The sequence below is a fragment of the Pseudorca crassidens genome, chromosome 2 (assembly GCF_039906515.1).
Source record: "Pseudorca crassidens isolate mPseCra1 chromosome 2, mPseCra1.hap1, whole genome shotgun sequence".
Classification (NCBI taxonomy): domain Eukaryota; kingdom Metazoa; phylum Chordata; class Mammalia; order Artiodactyla; family Delphinidae; genus Pseudorca; species Pseudorca crassidens.
This window is the reverse complement of record NC_090297.1, coordinates 49,830,633-49,847,734: the sequence shown is the minus strand read 5'-3', so window position 1 is coordinate 49,847,734 and position 17,102 is coordinate 49,830,633. Positions and strand designations below refer to the sequence as shown.

Sequence of the window (17,102 nt, the reverse complement as noted above, 5' to 3'; positions counted from 1 at the left end):
AGGGGAGAGGGAGCTCTGTGGGTTCTCTTTTATGAGGGCATTAATCCCACTCATAAGGAGTCCACCCTCATGACCTAAGCCTCCCCCAAAGCCCAATTTCTTAATACCATCACGTTGGACATTAGGATTTCAACAAATGAGTTTGGGCTGTGGGGGGACTCATTCAGACCATAGCAGGGAGTAACTTTGTATTCAACTCCTTATATCAGTAGAAGTCAGTGCTTTAATTTGAACAAGATATGTATTAACTTGCAATAATATTACTTAATTTGATATACGATGCCTTTGAAAGAAGAAAGCGCTCACCCAGGATCACACAACTAGAGATTACTGGAGGCAGAACTGACCCTTCCTGCATCGCTCACCTCTTAGTTACTAACCACACCATTCTTCTTGCCTAGTGGCTTCTCCCTTGTGCTCATTTCCTGCACTGGAGCTCATTTCTGGACAGTACTTCTGATGTTTGGGACTCCGCCTTTCTTGTGTATTTTTGGCTCAGCCTGTACCTTTGGCCTCCCAAGGTATCGCCCAAGGTCTCAGGCAAGGACTCCTTGGCTCCAGACATATGGCACTGGGGAGGCCTTCCTGTGATCTGGTCCCTCTGCTGGTTGGAGCTGGACTCAGACTTCTTGAGTCAGATAGACCCCAGTCTAGGCAGGACAGGGATAAAGACGCAGACATAGAGAATGGACGTGAGGCCACGAGGAGGGGGAAGGGAAGGCTGGGACAAAGTTAGAGAGTGGCATTTACTTATATATACTACCAAATATAAAATAGATAGCTAGTGGGAAGCAGCCGCGTAGCACAGGGAGATCAGCTCCGTGCTTTGTGACCACCTAGAGGGGTGGGATAGGGAAGGTGGGAGGGAGACACAAAAGGGAGGAGATATGAGGATACATGTATACATATAGCTGATTCACTTTGTTATACAGCAGAAAGCAACACAACATTGTAAAGCAATTATACTCCAATAAAGATGTTAAAAAAAAAACAAAACAGATATACCCCTGTCTGAGGATGACTTCAGATCCGTAGGGGCAGCCAGCACTGTAGACCCAGGCTTTCTTCCTCTAGACATGCCAACAGCCTGTGATGATTTCCTCTGGATAAGTGTGTACAGGGAGCTGAATTCAAATTCTGAACAGCTTGGCTGGTTAATATCCATATAAGCACTGAATACTCAATCAGAGGTGATTCCCTTCTTTGTAACACAGCAGCCAGCACTTGACTCATTCCATCACCTGTACAAATGAGAACCAATAACCAAGGGATTCCTGGATATTTCCCCTGCCCCTGAGTTTCCAGAGATGCTCTGATGTCACTGGCCCTGCTTGTTTTCCTACTGTTATGTTCTTAAATCCACCTTGGGCTTTCTTTCAAACACTATTAGAACATGATTTGGGGCCCAATCCAGGTCTGGTGGACCTAATTGCTAGACAGCAGTGCTTTATCTTACCCAGAAGTATTGAGCTGTATTAAGAGATTTGATATTCACCTTCCATGTTGCCCTGAGACCTAGAATGCATTCACTTATAAAGTACAGAAAAATAAGCTGAGGTTCTAGGAAGACCACAAGCTGGAGAGGCAACCCAAAGGCATGAAAATAGTGCTAGTCTAGGAGTTTAAAGATAGGACTAGGGCTTCCCTGGTGGCGCAGTGGTTGAGAGTCTGCCTGCCGATGCAGGGGACACGGGTTCCTGCCCCGGTCCGGGAAGATCCCGCACGCCGTGGAGCGGCCGGGCCCGTGAGCCATGGTCGCTGAGCCTGCGCGTCCGGAGCCTGTGCTCCGCAACGGGAGAGGCCACAACAGTGAGAGGCCCGCGTACCGCAAAAAAAATAAAAAATAAAAAAATAAAGATAGGAGCTAAAGCCCTAGTTCTGGTACTGAGGAGCTGTGTGAACTTTAACAAATAATTCCTGTTACCCTTCCTGTTGCCTCAGTGATCAAAGTCCTGAAAGCTGGCTACACTAGATCAAATGTTAATGTGTACAGGAATCACCTAGGAATCTGTTAAAATGCAGAGTTCAATTCGGCAGGCCCAGGGTTAATCTGAGATTCTGCATTTCTAGAAAGCTCAAGTGAAGCTGATGCTGCTAGACCAGGGACCACAGTTGGAGTAAGAATCTGTTTCAAAAGTTCCCTCCAGCTCCTGTGCTCTAAAAACATCACACTCTTTTTAGTGACAAGAATAACGTTTCCGAGGGGTTTAAGTATATTCTTACATACACATTTGTTAAATTACATATATGATACAGATGGTTAAAAAAATTCAAACAATACAGAAACATCAAAACATAGAGTGTGGAAGTACCCTGGTAATCGACCCCCAAGAGAGAACCATTGTTAATGGTGTCATTAAAGTATTTAAGAATATGACCACCCGCCAAAAGTCAGACTCAGCTGTCCTGATTATGGACAGGACCTTTTTTTGAAAGGACTTGAAGTTTCTCCTTCAGCTCAAAATCATTGCGGCCCCTCAGTGTGCTAGGTGACGAGGTAGTGAGTTTGGGCTTATTACATGCAGGAGTGGATTTCTTTGTGTTGTAATCTCAGATGGAAATTTAGAGTCTATGGTGGCTTCAGAAAGGGATCTTCGCAGAGCTAAGGGAGAGAGAATGAAAACACAGAGTGCTGGAAATTTGGTCACCTGGGGCTTTCCAAATAGGGGCTTTCTCCTCCTTAATTTCTCTGTGGGGACATTGCCCAGATATCAGGAGGAAAATTTGGCAGATGTTTTCCCTGAAAAATGCCCTGTGACATCAAAGAGTGATCTAATGGAACCAAGAAAGATGAGAATTTCTTCGGCAATGGACTTAGGACCAATTGGTCCTGGCTACCTAGAGCAGGATCCTCCTCGTCTAGGGCACCCACGAGAGGGGAAGGTTTTACCTTCTGCCACCTCAAGCACGCAAATGAGCCGGCTAGAGGCAAACTCTGGCTTTGCTGCTGTCTTCAGAGCAGACTCCTGAGACAAAGATTCCCCGAGTGCCCTCAGGACTACATTCAAAATATTCAAGATAGCTGGGTACCTCTCCCCTTATCCTCCAGCGCCTTCCTCTCCACCCATTCTCCAGGAGGGAGGCTTGATGCACTTACAAAAGCAGTTTCCTTAAATGAACCCTGCTCCTTTTAGCCTCTGGACTTTTCTAGGCTGTGCCCTCTTCCTGGAACACAGCTCTGGCCCTGTCATCCCCTCCCCACAGCCTTCACTGACTTCCCTTCCCTCCTAGTAGAGAAGGGTGGCTGTCCTCTCTGCTGGCATCTTATATCACCCCTAGAATAACACTTCTTACTCACGGTAACTTTTATCTCCCACATTATACTGGAGATCCTTGAGGACAGATAGCCTATTCTGTTTAAGGTTTTATCTTCCTCTACAGCACAGAGTATACTCATCAAATATTTGTTGAATGAATGGATGAAATTTAACTCACTCAAGGAGAATTAAAATGATATTTACTAAATATGCTTACCTGAATTACTTTTTGTTTAATTGAGGATTCTCTAATAAAGATAGGGTCACTAGTGCTTTTACTTTGTGGCCAGATTTTGAGAAGACAGTATGGTGTAGTGAAAGACCCTAGTCATGAGATCCGAGAGACCCAAGTCTACCATTTATATGTTTTATATCATTAATCAGGTGTTTGGCTTTTCTGGGCACCATTATCTTCAACAGGGAAAGAATGATTCCTATCATTCTCAAAAGATTAAATGAGATAATAGGCTTGATTTAAAAAAAAAAGCTACAGTGAGATTTGCAAATGTCAGTACTTATTATAACGGAGCATTTAAAGAAATTAAAGAATAAAGATACCGAATCACTGTCACCAGTGCTGGGGATGGCTCTGTGTGTAAGTTACGGAGATTCTGTCTCTGGGTTACAACCCCTCGTTCCCCCAACCCCCAATTCCGTTCTCCATTTTGAGACACTGGGCTGGGACTCTGTCAACCGAATGCCTCCTTTACCAACAGCTCCCTTTTAGGCTCTGCCAATATGGGGTGCTAGAGAGGGACTGTAAGCCTGGCAGAGGGAGAAAGGACTTGCTCCTTCCTGTTTGCTTCCTGTTCCTGTCAGTGTCACCCCAGCCTTGCTTCTTCACTCTGGCAGCAGTAATACCTTCCAGTTGAATCCAGGTGGTGGCTTTCCAATTCTTGGAGAACCAGCCTCCCTGCATCCTCCCAGGCACACCGGCACTAGCCGCTGGCACCCCCAGGTCTGGGCTGCAGCACCATACAGCTCCTCCTCCAAGCTCAGGGACCTCAGCACCGGCTGAGCATCACCCTCTTGTGTTTCAGTCCTCAGGGTCCCTCATTCAAGTTTCTACATTTTAATAATTCCAACATCTTCCTTCGTTTTCCCAGTGATGGAAGTGGTAGCTGCTTCCTGCAATCTTTACCTCCTGTTACTCTTTTTTTTTTTTTTCTGTTTTAGTCCTTTAATGCCTAGTAAACAATTCTTTACATTAAATTCTCTCTGTTAAGATAGCTGGTGTGCTTTCTGTCCCCCAACTGTATCCTGAACCAATTTGCTCACTGACGTATTAGGCTAGGTTTGGAGAAGGAATAGGAGAGTAAGAAAGAGCTCAGGAACTCTGGTAGTCCTTTATAAAGTCTCCTTGAAACATTCTACAATGTTCCTGTGGTAAACGGCCTCTAAGATAGTCCGCACTGACCCCTGCCTCCTGTTATTCATGATGGAACTGATTGGATGCCAAGTCTAAGATTAGATTATAAAAAATACTGTGGCTTCCATCTTGGGTACTCTCTCCTGGATTGCTCACTTTGGGGAAAGCTAGCTGCCATGTGGCTAGGCAGTCCTGTAGAGAGACCCCCCCATGATATGAGGCCAAGGCCTGCAAACACAAGTGGGCTTAGAAGATGCCCCTCCTCTCGAGTCTAGCCCCCAACTGAGACTGGAGCCTCAGCTGACCACTTGACTACAACTTCATGAGAGACCTTAGCTAGAGGCACGCAGTTAAACCACACAAAGATTCCAGTCCCACAGAACTGCAATAATAAATGGGTGCTGTGTTGAGTGACTAAGTTTTGAGATAACTTGTTACATAGCAATAGGTGACTAAAACAGTTCCTTTTATTGAGAAACTATGGAAGGACAAAAGGAAACATTTTTTTCCAAATTTATTTCCTGAATAAGTGAATATGGAAAACTGGACTAAGAATCAGCAGTTGTACATAATTGTATTCTGTTGAGTATTCATTTAGTTCCTACTATTTGGCTTTCTCCAAACTTTGGTTTTCCTTTTTTTGTGTGAAAAGTGTGCTGGTGGAAAGGAAACTGGAACACGGAGAATTGAACTACATATTTCTAAAGAACATTCTGGCTCTAATTTACCTATGGGCATATCCTGGACTATATATTAGATAAGTAAAAGATACATTTCAAACTCTAGTTCTCATTTTTAAAAAATTTAAAATTTAGTGACCTAGGGAGACCAAGAGTAATCAGGATTCTTGTTTGCAAATAGTGTATTTGTCATGGTAAATTAACTTCTTTAACAGGCAAACATAAACTACCAGTACTTTAACATTATACAAGTTCATTTCTTTGCATATGGAGAGGGGAGGGAATTTGCTCTTCATACTCATTTAAGAATCAGAGCCCAGGCTCCTCCCATCTCGTGGCTCTGCCCTCTTCTAGGTGACTTCAGTGGAACAGCTGGGAAAAGAGAGAATAGTAGATGATGTGAGAGATTTTTATGGGCTAGCCCTGGAAGTACATCACTACTTTCCATACTCTGTTGGCCAGAAGCCAGTCATGTGGAACCACAGAACGGCAAGGAATGCTGGGAAATGTAGTCTAGTTGGCTGTGTGCCCAGGAGGAAAAGGAAGTGAGGTTTGGTGAATACATAGCAATGTCTGTGACAAAGAGAAACCAATTCATGTTAAATTAGGTAGAAAAGAAATATATTGGAATGATATTTGCATAGCTAATGCTACCAAGTAGAATTGTGGAGCTTGTGTCCTGTAAGGAAGGCACCTGGATGAGGGAGAGTTTCTATGTTCAGCTCGGAGGGATGTTTGCTTCTTTCTAATGATCTCTTAAGAGAGGTATGCCTTAAAGAAATTCATACAATGGCACTGTATGTGCTAGGTGACCTTGTGCCTAGCTCATGGTTTTCATGGGAGGCAAAAGGATGAGACTTGGAAATAAGGGAGGGCCCAATGCTAGTATAAGAACAATCTATTTAGGATATTGGTGCTGCTGCTGTCATCACTGAACATTGGCTATCATCCTGACAGCCTCTGCTGGAAACTCACTATCTCCCCAAAGGATGTCCAGAGTGTGGCACCAGATAGGCTGCCTTGGGCTCTTGAGGCAACACATCCCACACAAAAGAATACTGCTCTGGCTTGTATACTGGGTGACACAGAAGGCTGTCGATTTTATTATATATATATATATATATTTTTACATCTTTATTGGAGTATAATTGCTTTACAATGGTGTGTTAGTTTCTGCTTTATAACAAAGTGAATCAGTTATACATATACATATGTCCCCATATCGCCTCCCTCTTGCATCTCCCTCTCACCCTCCCTATCCCACCCCTCTAGGTGGTCACAAAGCACTGAGCTGATCTCCCTGTGCTATGCGGCTGCTTCCCGCTAGCTATCTATTTTACATTTGGTAGTGTATATATGTCCATTACACTCTCTCACTTAGTCCCAGCTTACCCTTCTCCCTTCCTGTGTCCTCAAGTCCATTCTCTACGTCTGCATCTTTATTCCTGTCCTGCCCCTACGTTCTTCATAACCATGTTTTTTTTTTTTTAGATTCCATATATATGTGTTAGCATACGGTATTTGTTTTTCTGTTTCTGACTTACTTCACTCTGTGTGACAGACTCTAGGTCCATCCACCTCACTACAAATAACTCAATTTTGTTTCTTTTTATGGCTGAGTAATATTCCATTGTATATATGTGCCACATCTTCTTTATCCATTCATCTGTCGATGGACACTTAGGTTGCTTCCTGTCCTGGCTATTGTAAATAGAGTTGCAATGAACATTGTGGTACATGACTCTTTGAATTATGGTTTTCTCACGGTATATGCCCAGTAGTGGGATTGCTGGGTCATATGGTAGTTCTATTTTTAGTTTTTTAAGGAACCTCCATACTGTTCTCCATAGCAGATGTATCAATTCACATTCTCGCCAGCAGTGCAAGAGTGTTCCCTTTTCTCCACACCCTTTCCAGCATTTATTGTTTCTAGATTTTTTGATGATGGCCATTCTGACTGGTGTGAGGTGGTATCTCATTGTAGTTTTGATTTGCATTTCTCTAATGATTAATGATGTTGAGCATTCTTTCACGTGTTTGTTGGCAGTCTGTATATCTTCTTTGGAGAAGTGTCTATTTCGGTCTTCTGCCCATTTTTGGATTGGGTTGTTTGTTTTTTTGATATTGAGCTGCATGAGCTGCTTGTAAATTTTGGAGATTAATTCTTTGTCGGTTGCTTCATTTGCAAATATTTTCTCCCATTCTTAGGGTTGTCTTTTGGTCTTGTTTATGGTTTTCTTTGCTGTGCAAAAGCTTTGAAGTTTCATCAGGTCCCATTTGTTTATGTTTGTTTTTATTTCCATTACTCTAGGAGGTGGGTCAAGAAGGATCTTGCTGTGAGGGTGTCGATTTTAAATGGGACAGAGCTTCTCAGGAGATCTGGGCTGTGGTTCAATCAGCATTGCCCCTGGGGCTATATGTTCTGTCAGATGATATGATGTTGGAGGTAACAGGGTAGGAGAAACTTCACTGTGAATATTATAGCATTTTCCAGTGGGAGAATCACATGCAGGTTCTGGGGATTCTGAAGGAAGGTCATATATATGTGCACAGGGAATTATTCAAATAAATTCTCCATCTAAATTTGGTTTAAAAAAATGGGAGCAAGAAAAACAACAAACAAACAAAAACCAACCAAACAAACAAAAAAACCGGGAGCCACAAAGTGAAAATTACCAGAAATGACAGAAAGAAGAAACATCATGCCCACAATAGTCCAAATTATTCAGGAGATGGTTTAACCATTCCTAGTGCATAATAATCAGAGGGGCCTGGTTTACTTAGAGAGACCAAACATTGAGCACATAGTAGGTGTTTAAAAAATAAAAGCTATTGATTTAATAACCGTCTTAGTTGAGCAGGCATTTTCTGGCTGCCTAACGTCAGAAAATTCTTTTCATAGTGGAATAGGAGAATGGCTTTGTCTCCAAAAAGAAAGATTTTTACTTTCTCCACCCCAGGCAACTAGAACAGGGTTTCCCAGCATCTTTCCCACACTGTGGTGCATGCATGTCAGCATTCTGGGTTAAACAGGATGAAGGTCAGGGCCCAGATGCTGCTGCTTATTATGAACAAAGACCCCAGGTCCAGCTGTCCCTAAAATAGATACCTTATTGATGAGAATGTTCCACACTAGATCATGAGCAGCTCACCAGTGTCAGATGCTTCAGCCCTAAACTTCAGGTCTTGAGGGAAAGATGCCTAGGTGCAGGGTCAGTTAGATATCATTGGCACTCCTGAGTAGTAGTAGTAGGGCAAAATGCAGCAATTTGTCTTATACTTTGGAGGGACTATGCCAAACATGGCCTGGACCACTAGATGTCTAAAAACTTCCCTGAAATGACAGATCCCTGAATCTTTGTAGGATTGATCTCCTCCTCTCTCTGGAGCACACATGTCTTAAAGGTCTCCAGCCCACTAGCCACTGCTTGTACATCGTATCCAACCAACATGATGAGATTGATGTAATGGACCAGTGTCCTGTCTCTCAGGTTATATTAGAACAGAGGCCAGGAGAATTAACATAGTCCTGAGAAAATGAATATTATTATCTGTCCCATGTGAATGCAAATTGTTTCTGATTCTCTTTTTAAGTTGAAATGAAAAAGATTGCATTCACCAAACTGATGGTGGCCTACCATATCCCTGAGGTCTTATTAGTCAGTTCTAGGAGGGATGCCACATCTGGCACAGCTGCTGCACTCAGGGCTGCTACTTATGAAGTCTACAGTAGCATTCAGTCTCCAGGATCTATCAGCTCTCTGCAGGGTCTAGACTGATGAATTATACGGGACCACCACTTCCACAATTTTTTTTTTTTTTTTTTTTTTTTTTTGCGGTACCCGGGCCTCTCACTGTTGTGGCCTCTCCCGTTGCGGAGCACAGGCTCCGGATGCGCAGGCTCAGTGGCCATGGCTCACGGGCCCAGCCGCTCCGCGGCATGTGGGATCTTCCCGGACCGGGGCATCGGCAGGCGGACTCTCAACCACTGCGCCACCAGGGAAGCCCCACTTCTACAATTTTTCAATGTTTAATGGGGATTCTAATCCTCTGCTTCCCAGGACGTGATTGCTTTTGATTTACTATCTTGGCTGAGGTGAGGAACAGTTTCAGAGTCATTCTCTTCTTCTTCCCGCCATGATAGCCCTTACCTCAAAATCCAAGGAGCTAATGTGGGATTACTCCAATTGCCAAAACTTCCTTATGAGCTTACTATGAGCCAGACGTTAGACAGAATTTCATTTATTACCCGTCTCCTGTAGGCAGGGCTGGCTACACAATTTGCAGACCCAGTGAAGATGAAAATGCAGGGCCCCCTGTTCAAAGATCAGAAAAAAAAAGTGCCATTCGTGGTACATATAAAGGTTTTCCTTTCTTCTGTGTGTTGTCTCTCAATTTGTCCTGGTGTTTTTCTTTGCTATTTAATGTAAGTAAATAAAAATTTGAAATGATTAGCATTAATTTTACCATTCATCATGCCAGCTTTCAATGCAAATATCAGGGAATCACCAAAATTACTCATTTGTATTTCATAGCTTATCCCTAAGGGTGCTTCAAGATGGCCACAAGAGGCAAATATAAGCCAGACTCAGGAAGGTTAGAAGGAGAGAAAAAGGATCCCCCCCAGACATGGAGCCAGACGATACAGGTTTTGCGGGTATGGAGATCCTTGCAGCTGAGTGCAAGCCATTCTTGAAAGCAGGACGCACACTGCCTCACTCTAGCCTGATGGCGCAGGGTTCTCCCTCTTGCCAGCCATGGATTGACGCACCACGTCCTGATAAGGGGCAGGGTGTGAGGAGGTTGAATTGGTGTCTTAACTTCTCGAGGCCTGCCACCCCAGCTCATGGCAGAGAAGCAACCCCCAAGGATCTTTAAACCTTTGCCCCAGGACACGGTTGGTACCAAGATCAGGGGTGAGCAAGAGGCCTGGCTCTGTCAAGACACACCTCTGGCCTGTCACCCACCAGGTATACTATGGTACGTCCAGCCCAAGACAGCGACAGCTGCTTCCATGCCCTGCCCTGAGATGCTATGTGATGCTGAGAGCTGACCTTTCCTCTGCCCACGCTCAGTTCTTTCTCAGGTTGGAGGACAGCAGTGATTGCAGGACATGGAGGGGAAGGCTGGGTGGGCCCCGGAGGGCAAGCAAGCAGGGAAGCAGGTGGCAGAGGACTTGTCCTGAGGAGGCAGTGGTGAGTGGGGGTCGTGCTGGGGTCCACAGTCCCATTGGCCTTCACTTAATGAAACAAATTCAAAGTTAAATTATTAAGAGTTTCAAGGCAGCAATCGTAGAGCATTAACCCTGTGTGCAGGCCCTTCTGAGTATGACTTTATATGGCTACACTGGTCACATGGCCAGTGCAAGAATCTGGCCCCGCCCACAGGCCCCCACTCTAACAGGGGGACTGTGATGACACTTTAGACCTCTGGATATTGATATTAACTCAGACCCTGTAACCAATAATCCCCCCAATCCTGATATTCCCCCTTTCCCCAGAATAGTCACCCAGGTAAATGGTCATAGATCCATCTAGGAAGGGACCGGGGAGAGCATCACAGTATGTGCTTGTCATGGTGCTACAAGGTGTTTCCTCCGAGGGACCCAGCCACTTCTGCACCAATGAGTTCCGGATCTGAAAATTGGCTCAGGTATGGAACTGAACAAGGCTCATGGCTTTTTATGCGGGTGACAGCCCTCAACCTCCTGCCCCTCCATGCTTGTTTTTCTTGGTAATAGATATTAAGCATCACCCTTGCTGACTGTTCATCTATTTTCCCCTTCGGACATCATGTGCTATTAACCATCTCCTCAGCTCCCTGTGGGTCCATCTCCCTTGGTTACCTCTCTCACCTTGTTAGTCATTGCAGTAATTGTGGTGTCCTGGCTTCTGGTAGTTAAGGACCACCACCGGACCTCCATTATTTGGGTGGATGGGACATCATCCCCTGGGGCTATCACAGAGTCCACCTCTGTGATGGCCTCTCGGCAACTATCCCTGGCCTGCAGAGGAGGCCACCTCTGAACTTAGCAATGCTGTGCTCCTCTCACCAGTGCACTCCTGCTGGCCTTGGGGAATAGCGTGTCTTCAGGTGGAGCTTCTGGCTTTATATATTGTGGTAATCCCAGCGTGCCTCATCTCTCAGCCCCTCTACTCCTTCCTCTACCATTTGCCAGGATGCTTCTGGCAGTTCCACTTCCCTGAGAGTTGACCATCATTTTTCCAGGCTTCTCAACAGCCATTCATTCCTAGGGTGAGTTTGCCTTATCCTTGTGTCCTTCCTGGAACGTTAAGTCCCATGTCCCCAGAATGTGCCCCCAAGTCAATGAATTCTTGCTTATCCAGTCTTGCTTTCTGGCTTCCTTGATCAAGCATCCTCAAAATCCAATCTCAGGGGTAGTCCCTTGGCTCCTGTTGCAACTTTTTAAGTGTGTGGTCTCTTTCCTCTCTTACTAGGCCCAGCATACCTCCAGCTGAGTTATGTGGAGATTTAACCCTAGATATTGGCTTGGAAGTCAGCAGAGTCAACATCTTCAGGGGGACCCATCCAGATGTCCCTGTTCTGTATTTCAGGGTCCCAGGTTTTCACACCAGGACTCTGTCCTTCAAGTAACAGATCTTCCTTGACTAAGCATTCAAACATCTCTGGAGCTCTTCAGTTCTCACAGTTAAGGCTTCAGCATGCCCTTTGATTGGAGTTGCCCTTCAGTCACAGGTGATGAGGGCCTCTGTGCAGGCTGCCGTAGAGGCCTGATGACTCTCATACTTGGGCACTAGTTGCTTGTTAAATACTCCTACTCTCTCATTATCCTTCTTTTGGGTGTTAATGCAACTTAGGAGTAACCAGCCAACTCCCTAGTCTTTTAGGCCTTGTGCTCCCTTGTTTTTCAAATGTTTACATCATTGAACCTGCCACAGCATTCCCCTCCACCAGGACATTTTTTTGGGTCACCACTGATGAAATCTTTTTAGTGAGACCACCACTTGATTCCAGGGACCATCTGTGCCTCACCTAGCAACCATGCCTCTGTCCCCTTCTCCTGCCATGTGGGGGATGAGCCCATCTCAACTCCCAACTTTACTGTCTGTTTCTTCAGAGCACTCTCAGTGCCACTTATGCTGTTCTGGGTCCTCTGAGAAGGGGACACAAAGTGGATTTATTTATTTATATATTTAGCATCTTTATTGGAGTATAATTGCTTTACAATGTGTTAGTTTCTGCTGTATAACAAAGTGAACCAGCTATACATATAACTGTATCCCCATATCTCCTCCCTCTTGCGTCTCCCTCCCACCATCCCTATCCCACCCCTCTAGGTGGTCACAAAGCACCGAGCTGATCTCCCTGTGCTATGTGGCTGCTTCCCACTAGCTATCTATTTTACATTTGGTAGTGTATATATGTTAATGCTACTCTCTCACTTCATCCCAGCTTACCCTTCCCTCTCCCCATGTCCTCAAGTCCATTATCTACATCTACGTCTTTATTCCTGTCCTGCCCTTAGTTTCATCAGAATTAGAGTTTTCACCTTTTCTGGATATATACCAAGGAGTGGGATTGCTGGATCATATAGTAGTTCTATTTTTAGATTTTTAAGGAACCTCCATACTGTTCTCCATAGTGGCTGTATCAATTTACATACCCACCAACAATGCAAAGGGTTCCCTTTTCTCTACACCCTCTCCAGCATTTATTGTTTGTAGATTTTTTGATGATGGCCATTCTGACTGGTGTGATGTGACACCTCATTGTAGTTTTGATTTGCATTTCTCTAATGATTAGTGATGTTGAGCATCGTTTCATGTGTTTGTTGGCAATCTGTATATCTTCTTTAGAGAAATGTCTATTTAGGTCTTCTGCCCATTTTTGGATTGGGTTGTTTGTTTTTTTGATATTGAGCTGCATGAGCTGCTTGTATATTTTGGAAATTAATCCTTTGTCCTTTGCTTTGTTTGCAAATATTTTCTCTCATTCTGTGGGTTGTCTTTTCGTCTTGTTTATGTTTTCCTTTGCTGTGCAAAAGCTTTTAAGTTTCATTAGGTCCCATTTTTTTATTTTTGTTTTTATTTCCATTTCTCTGGGAGGTGGGTCAAAAAGGATCTTGCTGTGATTTATGTCATAGAGTGTTCTGCCTATGTTTTCCTCTAAGAGTTTTATAGTGTCTGGCCTTACATTTAGGTCTTTAATCCATTTTGAGTTTATTTTTGTGCATGGTGTTAGGGAGTGTCCTAATTTCATTCTTTTACATGTAGCTGTTCAGTTTTAAATGTGTGATGATTTATTAGGTAAATTTAAATGTGTGAGAGAAAAGCTCCTAGGGAAGGAGCTGGGGGATCCTGGGAGGAAAGTGTTAGACACTGATGCTGGTCTGACCCTAAATGAAGGAGGGAAAATGAAGGAAGGAAAGTTGGGTGGAAGTGTCTTAGATGATAGGGCAGTCCCAAGGGAAGTTTGGCAAAGTTGTTGGGAGTCCTGAGCCAATGGTACTCATCTATCATCTCCTCACAACCAGCCTATCTTAGTATTCTTGGTGTGCGCCGTCATGGGCTGGGAGCAGCAGGTGGGAGCATGGCTCAGGTGTTAATGCAGTGATGGATTGCAGAGCCCAGAGGTGAGGGCTCTTAGGCTTCATGCAGTCAGTGATCTGAGAAGCCCATTTTCATGGCCGCCATAGTGACAGACAATCAGAATGCTCTACATCAGTAGCTGTACTCAAAGTGTTTTAGAATCAAGCCTCATCCACACTTCCAAAGAGTGAAAAGTAAAGAGCCCACTAGATTCCTGTGTACTATTCATACAAAAGTGATCACTGCTTCCATAATATTCTAGCCAACTGCATATCTTTAAAATCATTAATTTTATCAATAAAAACCTATTTCTAACATCCGTTATGTTAATTAACAAAACTTTTGGCGTTAAATGGAGTGAAATATAACTGAAATGTTGTCTCTGAAGTGTGACCTCTTAATTAAACACCTCTGACTAAATGCTGACTAAATACCCCCAGAGTGTGTCTTCCTCCTTAGGGCAACAAGACATCCCAGGGTATAGAATAAAATAAACTAACATAGACTTACAGCGCTCACTGAATATACACTGAATCATGTTAAAGCAGATTGGAGATGATAATGATACTCATATCTGGCAGAAATAAGTAAGACGGAGGAAAAATGGCTAAAATCTTGGAAATATTAAACTAGTTCACATTATAACCCTTAGAACCCCAGCATAAATGGTAGACATTATTATTTTTATTACTCACCATATTACAACTTTGTAGAGTTTTATAGTTTTACGAAGCCTTAGATGCTGTGGAACAACCAGGATTTCCTCATTTCTCTTTGCCAGCACATGAACAGAAGCGAGCAGAGAATGAAGATGGTGGTTTCCATGTTAGGAAAAGAGGGCTGAACCTTTTCACGTGCTTAACTTATCCAGGATGTGTATGGACAGGTAGCTGGATTAGGTGAGCACTGTAAGGGAAGGCTGCAGCCCTGACTCTGTGCATAGGTGTGTCATAGGAGGAGAGCCAGGGAAACACCGATCCTTTCAGGTGGAACTTCTGATTGATCAGCATCTGTGTGTCGATATAACAATGAATATTTACACAGGGCTTTGCAATTTATAAAGCTTTTCCCCGCAATACATTGTCTCATTTAATCCTCATAACCCTATAAGGCAAGTAGTACTTTTATCCCCATTTCCTAGGTAAAGAAATATGACTCAGATGAAGTGAGCTGGCTAAGGTGTACAGAGTCATTTACTGTGAAGCCTGAATTGGCACCCCATTCTCCAGGCTCCCAGAGCCACGTTCATCTCACACATGCCAGCACTAGTTAATGCTGAGGATACAGCTATGATTAGGACACACTCTGTCCTCCCAAAGAGTCTTTTCTACAAGAATTCCTTGAGAATATTTGATGCTACTAGGAACTCTGAGAAGATAAAGAAAAATATACATTATGACCTTTCCCCTAGAAGAGTTTACACTCTAAACGGTTTTGTGTTTTTGTTTTTACTTTTTGGAACAATTTTAGATTTACAGAAAAGTTACAAAGATGGTACAGATTCCCATGTACCCTTCACCCAGCTTCCCCTGATGTTACATCTTACATAACCAAGGTACGTTTGTCAACCCTAAGAAATTAACACTGGTCCATTAGTATTAACTAGACTATAGATGTGATTCAGATTTCTCTAGTTTTTCCTCCTATGTCCTTATTTCTGTTCCAGGATCCAATCTACCATTCCAGGCTCCTTAGTCTCCTCCAACCTGTGACAGTTTCTCTGTCTTTCATAACCTTGATCTTGATACTGATCAAGAAAGATAAGATTTTACGGAATGATTTTCAGTTTGTTTGGTGTTTCTCTCAGGATTAGACTGAGGTTATGGATCTGAAGGAAGAATACACATAAATGATTTGCCACCTCATCACGTCCTGTCAGTGGGTACCCCATATCAACATGACTTATCCCTGGTAATGCTAACCTAGAACACTTATATAAGGTGGTGTCTGCCAGGTATCTCTACTGCAAAGCTGCTCTTTTTTTCCTCCTATACTCTAGTCACTAGAATTGAGTGAGTCACTAAGTCTAACCCACACTCAAGGGCAGGGAATTAAGTTCCACCTCTGGAGAGAGGAGTATCAAGGAATTTAGGACATATGTTAAAATCGCCACAGTATGAATACATATTTAGGGGAAAATAGTTTGAGGCTGTGAAAAATATCTTGTTTCTCCTTAAGGTTTCATCCATTCATTTTAGCCTTCCTCAGTGGATCTTACCTGAGGCAATTATTACTGTGATGTTCTCATGGTGATTTTCTATTTCCCTCATTTCTTTTACACTCATTATGGGAAATGGTCTGTAAAGAAGATTGATCCTTTCCCCCCAACTTATTTATTCAATTAATCATTTATCTATATCAATATGGATTCATGGGTATTTATTTTATTATTTGTGTTCAATACAATACAGTTTATTCTTTGGGTACGATTTAATACAATTTTTATTTTGTTCTTCAAATTGTTCTAGCCTTGGCCACTGGGAGCTCTTTTCAGGTTGGTTCATGGGTCCTTTTGACATTCCCCATCCTTTTTTGGATTAGTTTTGAACACATTTTTTTTTTTTTTTTTGCTAGTAGATGATACTCTAGGCTCATCTTGTGTTTCTCCAAGGAATCCTGATTTCTTTTATTGAAGAATGGTATTTAGAAACCAAGCCCTGGTCATTTAAGTTGAGCTTGTTGCTCTTGGAGTATCATTGCTTCTGGGCCCTTTTAGTAGACAGAGCTAGGAAAATATGTATGTCTACTAACCTACATGTACATGCATCTCTTTCCATGTGTATATTCATTAAATTAAATGAGCGTTTATGCTGATGTCTCCAACTCCAACCCAGCACCATGGGGTTCACTCTAGCACTCCACTTTTGCTTTTTTTTTTTCTTTCTCCAACACTGTGAAATCTCAAAGGAATTTTGAAAGCTGGAAAGATATCCTACAATCTTGTGGTTGATGAACTGTCTCTGAGTGGAAGAAATAGAAGTAGAACAAGAGACCAGAGGACCCATATGGGGGGCTATAGGCAACCCTATTGTGTATGTGTAGGAGAGATTTACCCAAACTACAGACTCTTTGGGGATGTTAAAGAGCATTCAGGGGGAAAAAAATCCACATTTAATCAAAGGATTTATGTTGAGGTTATCCTCTGGGTCTTGCTCCTCCATTTCATCACCAGAGCAGCCCCAAGTAAATGGCACAGTCTTTTTTCTAGGCCCTGGCTTAGAATCCT

At 43.2% G+C, this 17,102-nt stretch overlaps 2 long non-coding RNA genes across 2 annotated transcripts; both read right to left on the bottom strand.

Moving 5' to 3' along the window:
• Positions 1-5,542: 5,542 nt before the first annotated feature.
• LOC137210573 (uncharacterized) lies at positions 5,543-14,707 on the bottom strand. The gene is made up of 2 exons (XR_010936617.1): positions 14,572-14,707; positions 5,543-5,678 (listed from the first exon to the last, which is right to left on the bottom strand). It is a non-coding gene; the product is annotated as an uncharacterized lncRNA (long non-coding RNA).
• LOC137210577 (uncharacterized) lies at positions 9,533-12,442 on the bottom strand. Its single transcript, XR_010936618.1, has 2 exons — positions 12,321-12,442; positions 9,533-9,723 (listed from the first exon to the last, which is right to left on the bottom strand). It is a non-coding gene; the product is annotated as an uncharacterized lncRNA (long non-coding RNA).
• Positions 14,708-17,102: the final 2,395 nt, after the last annotated feature.